The sequence below is a fragment of the Trachemys scripta genome, chromosome 3 (genome assembly GCF_013100865.1).
Source record: "Trachemys scripta elegans isolate TJP31775 chromosome 3, CAS_Tse_1.0, whole genome shotgun sequence".
NCBI lineage: Eukaryota > Metazoa > Chordata > Testudines > Emydidae > Trachemys > Trachemys scripta.
The window spans coordinates 18,655,079-18,670,904 of NC_048300.1; positions in this window are offsets into that span (position 1 = coordinate 18,655,079).

The window sequence follows — 15,826 nt, forward strand, 5'->3', positions numbered from 1 at the left end:
TGTATCTAATTACCAATCCCCTAAATGCCCAGGACTAAGTTATTTAAAAACAATTTACAAATAGGTGCACAAAAATAAAAATCAAAAGCCACATAACCTAAAAGTTATATTAACAATATAATAGCAATATCATTCAGATCTCAAAAAAATAGAACTGAAATAAATCCTCCCCATCGCCATCCTTTCTCTGTGAAGAAAGGAGAGATAATAGGTAATGGGAGAGAATGAAACAATTCTTCTGTCTTCCTTCCCTCTTGTCATTTCAACAAGAAACAAGGATATTCATTCAAGATTGCCACTAGGAAAAAGAAAGAGGCTTATTTCATGGCCTCACATGAATTCATCAATGTAAATAACACTTTCCTTGGAAACAGCTATATGTAAAGCATAAAAATATCCTTATGCTGGGAAGTAAAACATTTGCTCTGGCAGCAAGCTTAAGAAACCAGCCATTTCATGATTGTGAGGTTGATGAAGTGGGCTGGAATACTAGCCAAAGTACATTTGAAGAACACACTTTTCTGTACTTTGATTCTGTCTCAGTCACATATTTTGTGGTGCCAGCAGTAAGCAGCATTGGGAAAGAGACACCCTCCTCTAATTTTTAAAATCAATGTCTCTGCAGTAGGATTCTTTATTCATTTCTGTCCAAACTCTAAAAAAGTCTAATTTTCATAGTAATGTGCTGTTCAGCAGCTTTAACTATGTCAGTGTGATAATCTGCTGCAATCCTTTTATAATTACAATGATGCCTCTTTAAGAGTAGTACAATTCAAACCGTACGTGTAATAAGTACATGAAATGAGAGGAAAGAGGGTTATTATAAATAAGTCACTGAAAGTTGACTTACTTCCTTAGGCTCCAGAACGTGCCATGCTAAACCCTCTGGGTCTAGAGAAACATGGACTGCATGCTCCAGGCTGCATGGCAGCTTGCCATCCATCTGCCCATCTTGCCAACATCTTCCTCTGTCTTGCCCGAGAGAATGATAGCTTGGTAAGAAATAATCTAATTCTATAGTAAACAAGAAGGATCACGTGAGTCCTAATTTCAAACAGAAATATATAGGAATGTTTCCATAATTTTTCCAGGGGTTTTAAACATTTCTACCCAGACTACTACTGTTCCAGAAAAACATGAACACATGGTAATATGATGTCACTCTGCAGACAAATGGAGCAGCCATTATGCACTCAACAATAGCTCTCACACAGCTGTTACATTAGAGTCTGCTGTAAATGCTGCGCTCACCACCGAAGGTGCAGAGAACTTCAGGGCAAGGGCAGGGCCACCCAGAAGATTCGGGGGGCCTGGGGCAAAGCGGGGGATCTGCGGCGCTTGTACTCACCTGGCGGCGGTCCGGGTCTTCGGCGGCATTTTGGCGGCGGGGAGCCCTTCAGTCGCTCTGCGTCTTCGGCAGCACTGAAGGACCCGCCACCGAAATGCCACCAAACAGGACCGGCTCTGGCTTTTTTGCCACCCCAAGCAAAAAAAAAAAAAAACCCTGCGGCGCGGCCAGAACGGCAAACCAGGGGAAAAAAAAAACCTTGCGGGGCAGCCGGAGCCAGGGTGCAGGGGGACTCCCNCAGGGGGGGGAAGGTGGAGGGAGCGGGGGGGGGGAGAGAGAGAGAAGGAAGGGCAGCCAGGGCTTCAGCGGGGCACTTGCCACACCGCCTACCGGGAGCGCTCCACGCTGCTCCGGACGGTGGGGAGGGAAGGACGCGGGCTGCCCTGCCGGGCTTGCTGCAGTGCTGGCACCAGCTGGGGCAGACAGAGCGCGCAGCCCGCTCCCAGCAGGGCACTCCCCTCCTCCGTGCCACCGCCCCCTACAGGGTGGCCGGATCAGCGAACAAAACGAAACAAACAAACAAAAAGCGGCCGTGCCACCTTAGGATTGGGTGGAATGCCGCCCTGTAAAATCTGCCACCCCAAGCATGAGCTTGCTCGGCTGGTGCCTGGAGCCGGCCCTGCCGCTGAAGACCCGGAGCGACTGAAGGGCCCCCCGCCACCAAAATGCCGCCGAAGACCCGGACCACCGCTGGGCCAGGGCTCAAGGGGCCCTTGAGGGGCCCGGGGAAAATTGCCCCACTTGCCCCCCCTCTCTGGGTGGCCCTGGGCAAGGGACTTGCTGCACAGAGGTTCTGTGGTCCAATGGATAGGGCAGTGGCATAGGAGTCAGGTGATGTGGGTGCTATTCCTGACACTGTCACTAGCCTACTAAGAGACCTTGGACAACTCTCTTTACATCTCTGTGCCTCAGTTCTCCCATTTGTAACAAAAGGAGGTAACGATACTAATCTCCTTCATACAGCACCTTGAGATCCATATAGGTTACAGGAGGCCAAGATCAGGAGAATGTACTCGCTGTGCACTGAGGAGGTCTCCTTGAGGTCCGGTATTCAGGATGCTTTTATCAGTGGGACAGCCAGGATGTTTGGGCAAAAAGGTGAAGGATCTATCACTATGCTGATCCTTTGGTTGTTTCCCCCAACAGATTGGGTATACTGCAGCTGTGAAAATTACTGCAACCCTGAGGCCACTGAAATGGCTGCAGTGAGGCTCTGCTGCTACTCTGAAATCTTGGAGGAAGGATTTATTTCTCCCTGACGCCAGTGGATCTCCCTGGAGCATAGCCTGGCTATTCAGGCTGTGTGCTGGGAACAGCATTTGCCCCATTGAGAGGGAATTGACCATGACACAGCGGGTTAGCCGGTACTCTTTTCAAAAAGACCCATGTAATTTTTATCTTACACTTGGACAGCTGCCAGAGACAGGCAGAAGGGGACTGGGTTTAACATATCCTTTGAAGAATAGCACATTAAACAGTGCAGCACCCATGATACTGCAACGTCAGTATACTTGAGCTCAACCATCTTCCCCACAGGTAAAAGTGCTGCAAAAGGCACTCAGCAGTGGGTGCAAAATAGAAGCCAGACTGAAATATATAGCTTCTCTTAGAGTGTTCATCGCCTGTATGATATCACACAGACCCTCTTTAGCATGTAAAAGCTTTTACATATAGCAGACATGCACAGCTGTTTAAAGATTTCTGAGCTATTTAGTGGAATTGCATCATAATGTACTAAATATCCTAACTTACGTAAGTGAAAAGTGAAGGTTGCAAATATAAGCACGAAAGAATCATGGTATGCAACTCCTAGGAGTTCTCCTGGTTCCCATTAACTTGCTCACACAGCACATACAACATATCAATGCTAGAGTAATTGACAGTGTTTCAGTATGTGCCACGTGGACAAGTTAATGTAACTATGGGAAGCTACTATTAGCATCTCCTGACTTTTTGGGTTTAAATTTGCAAACTCAATTTTGCATTAACATAAATTATGGCATTTTAATTATTTGTATGTTTGTTTACTGGGGAGGGAAAGGAGGAGGATAGAAAAACAGTAAATAGTGAGCTGCAGCACTAAAGCGCTAATTGCATAACTCCACAGTGCTGAGACAATTGTTCAGCTCGGATCCTAACAGAAAGTTTGAAGTGGAAGTTTGTACTCACAAATGTGGGCATTTAATCACTTATAACACTACTGTTAAATAAAACTGTGAGTTGTCAAACTGACTATAACTCACTGAGGTCTATCCACCTGCAGTAGCTGAGTTTTAGAGGCTGTTTCTCTACTTTGTTACACCGGTTTAACAGAGTAGAGAATCATGCCCAATCAAATATCTACTGAAGTCAACGGAAGCAGTGGCAGAGTCAGGTTTTCAACCAGCAGAGGTGATGCGTCATTGGTCATTGAGCTAGAGAGTAAGCCCGCCCTGCACTCAAGCCACAGTGGTGGCTCCTCTTCTGTGAGGCTAGACCCAGTTCCTCACTCCTGGCATTGCAAACTGACCCATGGGGTCGCAGCACCATTCAGGTTTGGCCTGGCTGCCCCTCTGTCATGATGGAGGGGTGGCTGGGCCATATTTGAGTGTGTGGCATTGCAACATGGTGCATAGAATCACAAGTGCAATGTGTGTGCCATGTCATAATTCCCAGAGCAGGGAGGCAGTCCCAGTCTCTGGGACAGGAGTTGCTGCTGCCAGGTGAGTGCTGGACAGGCTCGCTGACTGGCCCTTTGTGAATTGCACCACTTATACACCTAAAGACTGCTGGGTGGGAGAGGCAGTTGTCCTATTAGTTCCACCACTGAATGGGAGTCTTTATACTGACTTCAAGGAGGGTTGGATTAGTTTCATTGGTCTACAAGTCGTCTGCTTCAGAGATAAAATGTGCTATTTATTATGTATTTCAATGTGCTGAATTCAAATATGACAATTAAAACAACTGATTGGCTACTGTTTCTAAGATATTTAAGTTTTTACATTTTATGTCTATGTATATTGTGTAGATAGTAGATTTTAATCATAAATTGTAAACCTAGGGTCTTTTCATGTTTCATCTTTTATGGTTGCTTTATATGATAATATTTCACCTGTCCTGTTTATGTAACACTTTAAAAATCAGCAAAAGGGTTATATAAATAAAATTTATTATGAAACAAAAGGCAAAAAACTATTATGTACATGGTTTAGTCCTATTCAGTGTCTACTCGGCGCTTTTTGGCTTGTTTCTTGTATTCATTAAATGGAGCATCTCTTGTCACTGTCCAGCAATAGTCTGCAAGCATTGATGGGCTCCATTTGCCCTGATAGCATTTCTCCATTGTTGCAATGTCCTGGTGAAATCGCTCGCCATGCTCATCGCTCACTGCTCCACAGTTCGGTGGAAAAAAATCTAGATAAGAGTGCAAAAAAATGTATCTTTAGTGACACGTTACAACCAAGGCTTTTGTATGCCTTGAGGAGGTTTTCCACCAATAACCTGTAGTTGTCTGCCTTGTTGTTTCCAAGAAAATTTATTGCCACTAACTGGAAGGCTTTCCATGCCATCTTTTCCTTGCCGCGCAGTGCATGGTCAAATGAATCATCTCGAAGAAGTTCACAAATCTGAGGACCAACAAAGACACCTTCTTTTATCTTAGCTTCACTTAACCTTGGAAATTTTCCACGGAGGTACTTGAAAGTTGCTTGTGTTTTGTCAATGGCCTTGACAAAGTTCTTCATCAGACCCAGCTTGATGTGTAAGGGTGGTAACAAAATCTTCCTTGATTCAACAGGTGGTGGATGCTGAACACTTTTCCTCCCAGGCTCCAATGACTGTCGGAGTGGCCAATCTTTCTTGATGTAGTGGGAATCTCTTGCACGACTATCCCATTCGCAGAGAAAACAGCAGTACTTTGTGCATCCAGTCTGCAGACCAAGCAAGAGAGCAACAACCTTCAAATCACCACAAAGCTGCCACTGACACTGGTCATAGTTTATGCACCTCAAAAGTTGTTTCATGTTGTCATAGGTTTCCTTCATATGGACTGCATGACCAACTGGAATTGATGGCAAAACATTGCTATTATGCAGTAAAATAGCTTTAAGACTTGTCTTCGATGAATCAATGAACAGTCTCCACTCATCTGGATCATGAACGATGTTGAGGGCTGCCATCACACCATCGATGTTGTTGCAGGCTATAAGATCACCTTCCATAAAGAAGAATGAGACAAGATCCTTTTGACGGTCATGGAACATGGAAACCCTAACATCACCTGCCAGGAGATTCCACTGGAGGCACCATGCAGAAGTAACAATTGCTGGTATGATCTGTTGGCTCTCTCCAAATCATTGGCACTGCAAAAGGCATAGATTTCCTTTTCCTGTTCAACCACTGGCGAAGATTTGTTGCACAAGTGTTGCAGCATATGTGTGGGGCCCACCTCTTGTCCTGATCTCCAATTGTGCAGCCAAAATAAAGGTGATAGGCTTTCTTAACCATAATGGTTATACTGCGCTTTTGTGATGCAAAAGTCACTTCACCACAAACATAGCAGAAGTTATCTGCACTGTTCACACAAGTACGAGGCATCTCTGCTCACTTTGGCTAAACAGAAATGTGTCCCTTTGCAAAATCAAACACTGACAAATAAGAGAGGACGACACTGTATGATTTCTAGAGCTGATATAGGGCAATTTGTTCAGCAGAGTGATGTAAGCTTCGTTATGATTGCATCATCCATGACTTCTAGGAATAACATGATGCAATTCATATCATGTATGACGCAATACCAGCTTCAGATTGCACCATTCATTGTTTTGCCTAAAAAGCAAGTACTGTCCAAACCTAGTCATAGATTTATTCATAGATCCAGTCCAAGATGTATTTTAGTCATTTCTGGTTTAAATTGAGATCCCTTCCCTTTATAACTCACTTATCCTCCGCCATTCCCAAGTCAAGGGTTGTATATACTGACCCAATAGCATATCTTGAAAACTAGAGCCAATCAACAATTGTAAGCATCATTTTCGTTCTCAGTGACCCAGAATTAGTAAAGTGTGACTACATTTATTTCAGAAGCATTTTGGCTGTAGAGCAGTGTTCTTAAAAACAACTGGATTTTATTTATCTGTAAACAAAGAAATTCTTAAGAATTATTTTAAAGAGGAAAAAACCAATATTTTTCTGCTGGCCTAATCTATAAGTAGTTGAACAGATTTTCCTTAAAAAAAAAATCATCATCTTTGGTCTAATGTGAAGAGTCAGTCCAAATGGAACTATTTTGGAGCAAGTTGTAAGTGAAAAGAACAGGCTATAATGTTAGTTCAACTGCAACCTTAACTATAGTGTTTGCTATCATGAACGCTGTTACAACAGATGTGCCGTTGCACCTTGGGATGAATTCATTATGGCCTGAGAAACATAATCATGCCATTCAGACCATCTTTTGTCCATATGCTCATGTGGTTTACACCCTTGGTTTATTGGCATTGTACTTGGTTATAGAGCAGAGACTCCCAGAATCATAATTTGTACTTATTGTTACAGCTCAGGAGAATCCCTTTGTAGCATGGATTTGCATTACAGAGGACACTCCCTTTTTGGAAGGGGCAGGGTCTGCACCATAGGCATCATAATCGTAGTACAAACACTTAATATCATTTACATAAATTAGAAAAAATTGACAGCATAAGTAAAGCTTGAACATGGCAACCAAATTTAAAATGAAAGGTACTGTGGGCTACTGTTCAGGACATTTTAGTGCTATAAAAATGTAGATTATATTGCTATCTTACCCCATAATTTATGGGATGTATATTGTAATTTATTGAATGTCATGACTTATCTTTTATTCATATAGTTACTATCCCATTACCAAAAAGGGAGGTTTGTCAAAGGTTAATTATTTTAAATTGCTTAGGCAAATTTATTTTGATTTGTACATTTTTTTTGAATAATCAAAGGTCTATATATTCATAAATCCTTATGAAGTTTCATATTTTAAAAATAATATTTGTTCATGAAGCAGATTAAACAAATGCTTTGGTAATGTCTGAAAAAATGTCTGTTTTTGCCTCTAGGTTGAAGCTTGCAAAGAATTGTCAGTCTATTCCCTCCCCCCCCCCCTTCATTCCACAACTTTTCTGGTGGACTTATAATAAAATGCACCCATCTTTACAGCTGCCTTGTCTTCACCATTTGTCTACTTATCCAAATGTTACTGCTTGTAATAATCCACGATTGGGAGCTCTCTGGAGCAAAGACTGTTTTTCTTGGTTTTAGAGTGCCTAACACAATGGATCTCTGATCAATGTTTCCAGGCACTATCACAATATAAATAGCAACAACAACAATCATAACTTCTCTTCATGTGTCAGTATAATAATGCCTGCATCTGAAATTTTCACTCCATGCATCTGAAGAAGTGGGTTTTTTACCCATGAAAGCTTATGCCCAAATAAATCTGTTAGTCTTTAAGGTGCCACTGGACTCCTCATTGTTTTTGTGGATACAGACTAACACTGCCACCCCCTGATACTTAACAATCACAACAACGCTGTGGAAGCACAAGTCATTCAGCAATTGCTCATAGGCCACAAGAGCCTTGCACCTTTAGATGTCTAGGTTCCAACCCCAAAAGGATGGTAGCGACTGAAAGTTACCAACTCAAGGAGCTGTTCAGTGTCCTCTGTTAAATGAGCAACAGAGGGTCCTGTGGCACCTTTGAGACTAACAGAAGTATTGGGAGCATAAGTTTTCATGAGTAAGAACCTCACTTCTTCACCCCTCTGATACTCTGTTAAATGAGTTGTTAGTCTAGTTCAAGTAGACTGCTGTTCATATCACAAAACACACAGTTAAGAATGTGAATTCTTAAGGGCAAACAAATGAAAAGATATGGAGATTGAACTAGCCTCCTTCCCCTGAAGAGGTGGAATAAGACAGAAGCACATTGGCAAGGCAGGAACCTGCATTATAAGGCAGGATCAATACTCCCAGGAAGCCTTTGGGAGAGGCAGGAACAGAACATGGCTCTCACATGTCCCCATACTGGCTTTAAGCCCCAAACCATCCTTCCCCTTGAACAACTCACTTAACCTATTTCTGTGTCTCAGTTTCCTTGTCTATAAAGTTGAGATAACAATACTTACACAATTGGAGTGCCGGAAGTTTAAATTAATTCATGACTGCCAAGTGCTCTGAGATCCTTAGACTGAAGGTGCTATGTAGGTGCTAAGTACAGTAGTAATAAATAGTAATAATTATTAATATTACTGAACCTCTGTGGAGCCTGCTATACTGGTAAGAAGAAAGAGGAAACTTCAGTTTCTAGTGCTGTTCATCTGGATCCTTTCATAAATGGTATAGTATTTTCTAAATGTAATGATGCTGTTAGATGGAAACATTCCCTGGAGAAGGAATTGTACTGGGACATGGCAAGGGAAGTATGTTTAATAAAGTTGCTATTGGGCATAATTATGTATTTTAGGTTACTTTGAGGTGTACACAGTGGGCCAGCACCAAATGTAAGAATAAAGTATACGAGAGCATGGATCTTCCAAATCTGGCATAACCATCCTACAGTACACCTGCAGTTAGTTTATTATTTAATTACTCTTCTTAACCACTGAGCCACAGTAAATGGACAGTCACCAAAACTGGGGAAGGGAGAAGTAAGCGTACCTCCCCCGTGCCAGCCGAGTTCCGTATTCTAGAAGGAGGATTTGCAATGGGGTGGGAAGTGGGGAGGGAGGTAGAATGCTTTAGCTGCTCTACCTCGGGCTTTTCCGCCACAGCGGAGCCACTTTAAAATTGTATTGGAGCTCCATAGCTGTCCTGAGTGCACAGCCTGAGGTGGGGGATATAATGAATCAGTATTTGTCCTGGCTACACTGGACACTGCCCCTTACCGGGCAGTGCTGCCCACTGTTTGAATTATGCTGGCTCTCTCTATGCTTCCTCAGTGTCAGGGAGATTGTAGCACTTTCTGTCACTGTCTTCAGGGAATGTTGTGCCTTGGGGGATCACTGCCAGGGTCTGCTTTGATTTCTGCTGGAGGAGATACTGGTCTGAATTTACCCCAATACATTTAAGTGAGGTAGTTAGAAACAGCAGAATCCTATTGTTTGTGATCTACAGTCCACAACCTTTCATGTTTTCAAACAGCTCTTGGACAATATTAGGAGTGGGAAGAGAAAAAACTCAGGGGAAACAGCTGATTAGATTCTGGCAAGGAGGACCAAACATCTGCTTCCAACAAAAGACATCTGCATATTTCACATTTATTTTTCATAATTTACAGAAGCAACCTGCCAAAATTGAGCAAGGGAGAATAAACTAGCACATAATTAGCTAAAGTTTGCTTGCTTTAGAAGTTATTAGCATGAAGCCCAGTAGCTCACCTGGGAGGACATCAAGGAATGTATATAACTACAGTTTGATTTTGTAAATTCAATTTTCGGTCGTGTGTCCCAGGCCAAAAAGACTCAACGCTGCCATGCATGTAGGGGATGAACGAGGGTGCCAATTAATGCAATCCAATGAATGTTGTGATGTCCCTGTGTCAAGCACTGTACAGCTGTCTCACAGGCATCAATAACATTGTTTATTAAATAAGGTTCGATTAGACAGAAGGTTTTTGCTACAGCTACTTAGTACAGCAGGCTGCAGGTTAGATAGTAGCAAAATACTCTTTTAATCAGGAGGGTGCACTATGTGCTGTGTGTACAGATGGCACAGTGAGTGCTGCTATATCAGGCTTGTGGATTTTTTGAGGCATTCAAAAATATTTTGTTAAACACTGAAAATTATAATTCTTTGCCCAGATGATAGTATGTTTAGAATTTGTGATGAAAACGAAAAGTGAAACACAAAATGAATTATATGATCGGCCTTAAATGTATACCGGGGGGAATAAATACAGCAAATTATATTACTTCGGTGACCTACACCTTCTCAATTGAATTTCAAACTCTGCAAGGTCATTAGTGCATTTGACAACTACAGTAGAACCTCAGAGTTACAGACACCAGAATTACAAACTGACCGGTCATTTGGAATCAGAAATACAGGCAGCAGCGGAGACCAAAAAAAGAAAAAGAAAGTAAATACAGTACAGTACTGTGTTAAACGTAAACTACTAAAAAAAATAAAGGGAAAGTTTAAAAAAAGACTTGACAAGGTAAGGAAATTGTTTCTGTGCTTGTTTCATTTAAATTAAGAACTTTAAAAGCAGCATTTTTCTTCTGCACAGTAAAGTTTCAAAGCTGTATTAAATCCGATGTTCAGTTGTAAACTTTTGAAAGAACCGCCATAGCGTTTTGTTCAGAGTTATGAGCATTTCAGAGGTATGAACCTCCATTCCTGAGGTGTTCATAACTCTGTAAAACTCTTTCAGCAGTATTAGAGTGGCAAGGGAAGAGCGTTAAATACTGAGTCAATTCTTGAGGTTTTGAAACTCTGTTTTGAAGTCAATGAGTGTTTTGCCCTCAGTAAGGAATGAGTAAGAGCTGAGTAAGGCCCTCACAATTTGGCTCACTGTAACTGACACAACAAATCAGAACTTTGGTTGACATCCTGGCTCCACTGAAGTCAATGGCAAACTCCCCCTGACTTCAGTGGAGCCAGAATTACATTCTAGAGTTGTGTGAACATTTCACAAATAGGAAGGAGAATGAGGGCTGATCCAAATGTGGATGCCCATCTCTATTTTAAAATATTGATAGAAAAATTCTCTCTCTCTTTTCTGCACTATTTTACTGAAATTGGGTCACAGGATCAGAATTAGATATGATATTGTCCTAAGAAAAAACAGTACACTGTGGCCCTATACCATTAACCATTATTGTAAGATGATGTGTTTTGAACTGAAAAATACACACTATTTTTATACAAATAATACCTCTCACTTATATAGCACTTTTTATCTGCAGATGTCAACGAGCTTTCCCAAGGAGGTCTGTATCATTATATCCATTTTATCGATGGTAAAACTGAGGCACAAGTCCATTAAGTGATTTTGCCAAGGTCACCCGGTAGTCCAATGGCAGAGCTAGGAATAAAGATCACAGGTCCAACAACCTATGCTTTGGCCATACTGCCTTCCATACTTGACATAGCAATGGGAAGTTCAACTGGTTGAGAATAATTGTTATTTTTAATATTTATAAAAATTACCTAGAGCACTGGAAGGCACTTCTAAATTTTTGTATTAATTGAAATAAAATAATATCTATAAATGAGTAAGTTGAACCCACATTTTAAAAGTCTTGAATTTCAATATCTTTCAGTGTTTTTATTGAACATGAATGGTGCTGCACAGCCAAGGACTGCGGTCCCATATTTAGCCAGCAGAACATGCGCAGTATGAGCAACTCAGAATTCCCTACCAACACACCTCAGCTCTGACCTGTACTCATAACCTTGAGGGCTGGGAAGATAGTGCAGTCTTCATGCTCACTAGACCCCTGATTCATCAAAGCACATAAGCATGTGTTTAACTTCCATTAGTAGGATGGATCTCTGCTGAATCAAGATTTGAGTCACTGGTCGCTCTGCTGAGATTGCCAGTTAGTGCCAAATGCAGTGATTTTTGTGATGTTTTCTAATGTCTACTTGCAACTGGACTGAGGCCACCTACTCCTTACACATAGGCCTTACACATTCATCAGACAGTAACAGCTTTCAGTCATTACTGACCTGGACCAGATTCCATGTGGTGAACCAGACATGAAAAAAACTACATATTTCATTACCAGGGTGTATAGTCAATTGTTTAAGTGTCAGGAAAATAGTCAGCAGAAGCTCCTATGGGCAGGAATAGTTTCCTTTTTTCATGGAATGTGCTTAGCATAGCTTGGACACCAACAAATAATAACTAATAAAAAATTGACACTATTGATCACAGTAAAAAATGTAAATTGTATCTTCCTAGAAAAGCACAAAAAACTTCTATGAATGTCTCCTTTTTATCATTGTTACACTTGGTCTTACTCATCCAGTTAATTTAATTTTCATGTTGCAGCAATATTCAGCCTTTTGATTGCTTTTAATTTCATATACAATAATTTATCATACATATTTTGTAATAACATTTAATTAAACATATATTAGTATAATTTAATGATCTTGCCAGTGACCAAAACTCTCCTGTGAATTAAACAGAAAAGATGCATTGGACATAAAAAGAATGTGTGTAGTAAATAAATAAAATAGAGACAGCTTTGCAAAGCAAATAAGACTTGCAAAGCCAATCTGTCACAGGAATGTTGGAAATGGGAAGAGTTTACTCATTTTAAAACATTAATCATGCACTTGCTCCATTTATTTAGTTATCTATGTTTTTCATATCACTCTGATTTGAAAATGTGTAAACAATTTAGAATTAAAAACCAAAAATGAAGGGGAGGGATAGCTCATGGTTTGAGCGTTAGCCTGCTAAACCCAGGGTTGTGATTCAATCCTTAAGGGGACCACTTGGGGATCTGGGGCAAAATCAGTACTTGGTCCTGCTAGTGAAGGCAGGGGGCTAGACTCAATGACCTTTCAAGTTCTAGGAGATGGGATATCTCCATTAATTAAGTCACACTTGGTATTTTGCCTATTTACATTACAATTACCCAACCTGGCTTAAAACTAATGAGCTAGAAGCTTTCCATTTGCACACCTTTTGATTGGAATTATGCTCTTTCACAACTCAGTGAACTACCGACTCTCCCGTCCACTGCCATGTCTTAACGCTCTGAATATGTTCTTACTGGCATGTAGTAAATAGACACAGGTAAACTAGTTCAGAAAAAGTAAGACTCCCATCACTCCATGGATCATAACTAGGAACTCATTAGAGGTTCTGCAATGTTTGGTTAAGTGACCTTTGTTTCCTTCCCTCTGAAGGGAGACAGAAGAGTTCTTACAATTTTCCCCTACTCACTCCTGATTAGGGTGGAGCATCGCTTTGTATATGCATGGGTCTGTTTGTATGTAGGCACAACAGCCTGCTATTCTCCTTCCAGACTTTTAGAAATAACTGCAAGATTTATTTCTTCTTCCAGGTGGGATCCTTCCCAAGTTAAAGATCATCAAGGGTGACCAGCAGGCTTCTCTATGGATTTCAGAAACTGACCTTTGTCATCCTTATTCTTCAGGTGGGTGTGCTCATTGCTGGATCTGCTATTACAAATATGCCTTATGTAAACTATCATAGGTGGCAAAAAGAAGAACAGGAGTACTTGTGGCACCTTAGAGACTAACAAATTTATTAGAGCATACTCCTGTTCTTCTTTTTGCGGATACAGACTAACACGGCTGCTACTCTGAAACCCATCATAGGTGGCTTGCCCATTCCCCCATTGCAGAAGAATGTGACCCAGAAGCTTCTCTGCTGTTTACCACTGCTTCTGTCTTTAAAATTTAATAACTCTTGAGCTAAGACACCCCACAGTGCTACAAGGTATATGGAATTCTCCAATCTCATCAAATAATTCAAGAATACCCCATTTTACCCTGCGGAGTGACAGACACAGTGCTTAAAGGTTGACAATAGTGAAGCAGCAGAACTTAGCAGAGAGTTTCTGGGCCATGTTGGGGAAGCAGGCAGTTCACACATTGTTCTCACTTCTGATTCCCCCAGGAGATGCTAAGCAAGGAATCTGGAGGGAGCAGAGAAGAAGGGCAAAGTGATCTTGCTGGACAACCTCAAAGATCCTTGAAGTGGCTTCCCAGCAATCTTCAGAAGAGCCAGGAGTGTAGCATGCTTGCTGACTTTTGAAAATTGTATTGAGGATTCAAAATCCTCAAGGCCTCCTGCAAGAATTAAATTAGTTGGGAAGAACCAAAGGCTGCTTGCTGGAAGGGAGACTAGCACACAGAACAAGGGATCACTGGAACCCTTTCCAAAGGTTTGGGCAGGTTATATAAACTTTGAATAAGCATCTGTACTTTTAGATATTTATTCAGACCTACCTTAAATTTCAAAGCATTGATGGTTCTCCCATTGTTAGTAAGAACTAGCTCACATATCCTACTCACTGAGCTGCTGCTACTCTCTTAATAAGCTGACTCTTATCTGTCTTTTAGACCCCATCACAGTAACACTGCTACAAAGAACCTCAATTACATCATGGAGCGTGCAGACAGACTGACATGAGGAATGCCTATAGTCTGAGTACAACCAGGAACAATAGTGAATTAGTAGCTAGGCACCCAATCTGCATGCTGAAGGTCACTTGCAAACTGATATAGCCTCAGCGGTGCCCGCTCTCTACCCTCGCTGGGCTCCTTTTTTATTCTGCACATTTGAGAGCAGAGAAGTGCGTGCATCATGAGCCTAAGATTTATTTCCACTTAATATCAGACTTCTCCGAGTGGTTTGCTTACTTGTGCTGATTTGTCGCCTCTATTCAGACTTGTGTGGGAGAGCAACAAGCTTGCACTCCCTGTTGCACAATCCACACAAGCTTGCAAAATCAAGGTCAGAATATCACTCAAGTTCCTTGTGGGGGAAAGCTGTCCCTGGGGCATGTGACAGTGGGGATGCTCATCATTTCACCCATCACATGATTAACTCCTGCCCATGTTGAATCCTCCTAGGTACATCAACAACACTCTGTCAGACTGGGGGTGTAGTCTGGACTTGGTTGACTAGTCACCATAGGGGAGATTTTCAAAGGCATAAATGGCAGCTAGTGGCCCAACTCCCATCAACCCTCAGTGTGAGCCAGGCCTCTAGCTGCCCTCTGTGCCTTTGAAGGTGTCCCCCAGTATAACAAATTGACTATGTTTACTTTATTCCCCTTTCTTATAATGTGCACATAAGATCATAACTGAAACAAAGATCAATCTTAAACTCAAACAATAGGAAAAAAGACAAAAGACAAAGCTGATGGTGTGAACGCCACGCACAAAGTCCTGAGCTCTAACATGCACTGCAATTCTAGGAGGAATAAACTGGAGATCATCTACAGTGAAAACTGGCCCAAATCAAAACACCCAGTTTCAAACACCCCCAAACTTTACAGTGCCCTTAGCACCAAGCACAGATTTGTGACCTAGTTCTCTCTCTACCTGCAAACAATGCTGACAATGCAATTTGCTTCCGCAATAGTTCTGAATACTCCAAACCAAGAAGCCAAGAAAGTGCTGAGCAAATGGGAAATTAAAAACATACCTTTCTTGAAATGATGTTGGTCTCCCGAAGTCACAGCAGCCAGTTCCTGCCCTGCTTTTGTCACAGCCAGCACCATGTTGGAAAATTAGAGCATTAACAAGGAACCTCAGAGCAAGTATAAAGCCAGCCTTAAGAAAGTCAGGGATGTGGTAGTTTTCAAAGTTCCAGAGACAGAACATGACAGGTCTATGAGTGACCTAAAAAAGAAAAAAAAATCTTTCATTTATTATTTAAAATGGTGTACCATGATGACATTTTCCTTTCCAATAGCACATTTTATTTAAAGCTTTCAAAGTGTTTAAAAAAACAGCCACCTCTGGGCTGGAATA